Source organism: Microtus pennsylvanicus, chromosome 4 (assembly GCF_037038515.1).
Source record: "Microtus pennsylvanicus isolate mMicPen1 chromosome 4, mMicPen1.hap1, whole genome shotgun sequence".
In the NCBI taxonomy this organism is placed as follows: Eukaryota; Metazoa; Chordata; class Mammalia; order Rodentia; family Cricetidae; genus Microtus; species Microtus pennsylvanicus.
The window spans coordinates 103,035,079-103,039,972 of NC_134582.1; positions in this window are offsets into that span (position 1 = coordinate 103,035,079).

Consider the following 4,894-nt stretch of genomic DNA (forward strand, 5'->3'; position numbering starts at 1 on the left):
TGCAGGCCAAATCAAAGCTGAGAAACTCTTTGAAGCTCCTGAAGCCTTCTCTTCTCTCCAGAAAACAACAAAAAGTCTTGGAATGTCAAAGTCACTGCCAGCCTGGAACAGATCTTGCAAGCCCTGTCTTTTCTCTCATCATCTAGGAATTCAGCTGACTGAAGAAAGTCACCTGCTCCCCGCCACATTTATCCTTGCAGTCAAAAAGACAGAAACAAAAGCAAAACTCCCATTTATAAGAGAAGCACCAAGGCCTCTTTAACAGTTCGGGTAAGCAACCTAGGAACTTGCAAGACCATAAAATTAGAGTCAATTCTTTTGCAGATGAGAGCCATGCCGTCATCAGTGTGCATCTCTCTTTGGCTGTAGCACATGTATCTTTATTGTGTTGCAGTTACTGCCCTGTTTTATGTAGCTATGTGCAAACGTTCTGTGTAGGCACACCCCACTATGGGAGGGCCAGCTTTTTATTCTCAAGAAAATCTTTTAAAGTCAGTTGTCCCAATGGCAGCTGGCTTGAAGAAAAAGTTGTGTGAGAGAAATGAAGACAACCAAGATATACACCCTTCACCCTGGCCAATTGGAATTTGGGCCTGGCGATTTTAATTTGCAGCCAGTCGCTGTTATGAGAAGCTTTTCTCCCCCTTTGGAGAAATATAAGCAATATCTATCCTTCCCCATCAGGTCTCAAGGAAAAACCAAAACAGTATTCTATCAAAGTTACCTCTGAGGAAGCAATGAGTTTATTTTGTCTACTTACAGAGGCATGGGTGAAGGTCTCAGGGCAAGACCATGGGTGACCCTAGAACGGCAACCCTGGAAGCTTTGCACCTAGGGTGGACAATGATTTTCTCATAGTCCCAGGACATTGAGCCCCATTCAGTTACCCTGCTCCTGCCTATATATTCTAGCTCATAGATAGATTGCATATATGTGACTGGGGAAAAATGACCAGACACTCAGGTGAGTGTCCCAACAACCTTCTCAGCCCACCTTTCTATGACAGAATGTCAACCCTCCACAGGCTAAATCATGATGGACCCTCACATGTAGGCACCACTGAACCCATAAAGATGTGACAAGTTTGTACAGAGTAGTCCATGACAATTGTCATTACAAACAAAAAGAAAAACTGAAGATGTTTACCCGGGAAAGGGATCAGTGACCAGCAGTGTGGGTTAGTAGTTCTGTGGCAGAAGTGACCTCCTATCTGGAAATTTTATTCAAAGGCAATTGTGTTATTTCTTTTTAGTTTTATGAAGTTCTTAATTTTAGTCCATTTTCTGATTCTCCATCCTTCTGCAGAGCCTACATGCCTAATTATTTTTTCAGTAAACACTTTTCTATTAAAACGAGCCAGAGGCACTTTCAGTTGCCCACAGCTAGTGATGCTGCTTTATATACATGAGCTGAGAATGTTATGATCATTAAAATAGAAAGGAATCATTCTCATTTCAAACCCAGAAATACTCTTGGGGAAATTTCTTCAGTTTTGTTGTTAGTTAAATAAGAATATGAGCAGTAACAGAAAATTGTGAATAAAGTTCAAAAAAATTCAACTACAAGGCACTGCCAAAAAAATTGAAAAGGTTCTGAATTTTGAGAATGAATCTGCTTCTTGGACTTTATCAAAATTAAGTAAATGTTCATTTTTGTAAAATAATGTAGAGGCAATACCGCTTTTTTAGCAGGGTTGTTGCAATCTACTCACTTGGGTAATGTGTGTTAGAGGCACTCAGCTGTGAGCATCAACATATGTATGAAATGCGGCCATTTTTTGTTTTAGTATCAGGTTGACATCCTACCTTCCCATGAGTCAAATCTGGGTCAGACATCTTGCACTATTGTCATGTAGAGGAAAAGAAGCCATAGCTACTCTATCTTTGGAATGTTTCGGCCCCTTTATCAATCACTTAGGTGACCCAGTTACAAAGGATTCCTTTCTGGGACACCTCCACTTTGAGGAACCCCAAAGGGAAGAAAATAAAAGCATCGAAGCAAGCTTTCTGCTGTGTGCCATAGTAAGTGAAAGAAGAGAGTCTGAAGCAGTTGTCTGGTTAGATACAGGTAGTTAAATAAGGAGAGCCCCTGGGAATCCAACCGTTCTTTCTATAGTTTTTCCTTTGTAAAGGATGAAGATAGGGTTGAGGGAACCCAGAAGCTTTTTCCTGTCAGGAGGGAATTAGAACAAAGATTTCCTTTAGAAACAGTGTGCTTAGTACTGTCTGGTGACAGGCAGATCTCAAAAGACTCAGTTGTGATAAAGCCCCAATGCGAAGCTTTGGGGTGGAAGCATCGAGCAACTTCTCTGAACTTTTCTCTACTTGACCCTTTGTTCCCCTGACACCCAATTTCCTGTTTGCTCTGCTCTCTTATTCAAATCCCATCTGGTCCTTGCTTTGGAAGAACTCATATGAAGAAAACATCCAAGTTGTTCCATTTCAGAAAAGATATACTTTTGTATGATGTGAACATCCATTTTTTTCACCATAAAATAGCAGTACTGAGTTGAAATACATAAAGAGTCAACAATCTCAGCTTTCTGGAGGCTTTCTGATTGATTATAATCTAAATTCACTCTTTTAAGAGAGGGACATTTAACTCATTTATAGAATTGACATAGATTCTAATTCTTTGATGTTTGCTTAAAAGGGCTAGTAAGCCATTAAAAACATCCACTGCTGCCAAAATGGCAAACAAGATGGACATCTATACACTTGAAGAGAAGTCTTTTCTCTCCCTCCATGACTTCAGCTTCTCAGAAACTGACCCCATTGCTCCCTGTGGTGGCATCATTGCCCCTGTTGGCCTCCACATTAAGGAAGTTCGGTGGCTTCTCATGTGACTCATGTTAGAAGTGAAATTTTATTCCTTGAGAATAAATTGTTGAACCTTGTCTATTCTGCTGACACAGTACTCTATAGAGTATATTATGTTCCCCTGATAGTTTGGATAAAATAGCTAATGCAAAAAAAAAATCTCTGAAAACAATTTGTGAATATGGTGGACTGATTTGATGAGCCCAGAGGAGTTGCGCAGTCCTCCTTTCCACTATGCTGTTCTATTCTGTTCTTTCCATGTTTCCACAGACAATGTCTCCCAAGTGTGTAGTAGGAAAGTGACATTTGAGAAACCTTTCCCCAGCATGTATCCCAAGGATGGCTGTGTGTTGTTCACTCCACATATTTAAGGAGTACTAGCCTCATTGTAGTCATACCTCTCTCATGGAATTTGCCAGAACTGGTTCTTCAACTAAACTAAGGCATTGCACCTGGTAAACCTCCTTCTTTGCCCATCTCTGATCTTTCCTCAGCCTCAGAGAAGGCTTATTCCCACTCTCAATTTCTACTTCTTTATGGTACATTCTATCTGTGAGCAATCCCATGCAGAATTTGTCTTTTCATGCCTGGCTCATTTCACTTAATACAATGTCCCATAGGGCATCCCATGTTGCCACAAATGAGATTTCATGCCCTACCTGGAAGAACAGTAATCAGAAAACTAATGCATTACAGATAAATAAAGTCTTTAGACAAATATCAAGGGGAGCCCAGAAATAATAGATAGAATTTAAGGAGCTTCTTGGATATCTGAGGTACTTTAGCATGATCAACAATACTGTACCTTCCTTTGAGAAATCAAAATGCTACCTTCCAGGTGGGTAAATGATGGAACTCAACGTCTAAGTTGGCCAGACTTTAGGCACTGTTCAGTGTCAACAGTTCATGTAAGCTCTTCTGGAGGTGTGGAGCTTCTGTTTCTTCTAGCCACCCCATTCCCTAATTGTTTCAGATTTATTTGGTGGTACCTGACAGTTTAAGGCTGAGAGAAACTGGTGGTTTATTCTTCAGCCTACACTGTGATTACGTTCCCACAGATAGCCTCTCTTCAGTTTCCCACTTTGGATCAATATTGCATATATTGAAGTTGTTAGGACATTAATAAGTGTTAGCTGGTTTCTTCTTTAAATGATGAGTAACATTTAAAGACATGCTATTGAGGGTTCTTATAAGAAAGCAAACCCTGAGGCCCCAGATCATGAGCCATTCCACTTTCCTGGATATGAATAGGCTTTAGAAGTTAAGAGGGGGAGAACTACTTCATGGATTGAACAACTTGAAATAGCCTTGTAGCAACATGCTTTATAGGAAAAAATCCTAAATTAAGACAAATGGGATTCTGTCACACCACAAGACAGGAAGATGACAAGCTTGATCCTCTCCAACTTGCCCTCCCTTTTGGGCTGAGAGATGGCTCTTTTGTATCTTTCTACACTGTGATGACGAGTGATCACTAAACAAATTTACAGCACACTGAAATGTTTTCTATTTAATTTTGAAATCCTATCTCAAGCTATTAATTGCTTGATGATGAAAGCAGTTTAGCCAGTTGTCATTTTCAAATCATAAAATGGTGGGTAGAATGGGCCAGGTGGCTGCTGGCAGATAGCACACACACACACACACACACACACACACACACACACCCTACTCCAATAATAATATGAGGACTTTATTAATAAACATTCAGAAAAGGAAACTGATAAATTATTTATCTTTCTACTCTTACAAATTATTTTGATGATTTCTTCCATGATGGCTAATAAACTGGAAAATGTCTACAAAACTAAAAAAAAAATGGATCAGATTGGGGGACCATGAAGGGATATAATACTGGGAGAGAAAACTGGAATCTGGGGACATCTCTGGGAGGAGCTAGAAACCCAGTGCAATTAAAACTACCAACCATCTATGAGGGTGATCCTAGCTAAGACTCCTAGCAATGGGAGATTCAGAGCCAGAAATGGCCATCTTGAGTAACCAGGCAAGACTTCCCATGAGGAATTGGGACCAACAAACAAACCCCCATATCATCCAGCTACAATCCTGCCTAC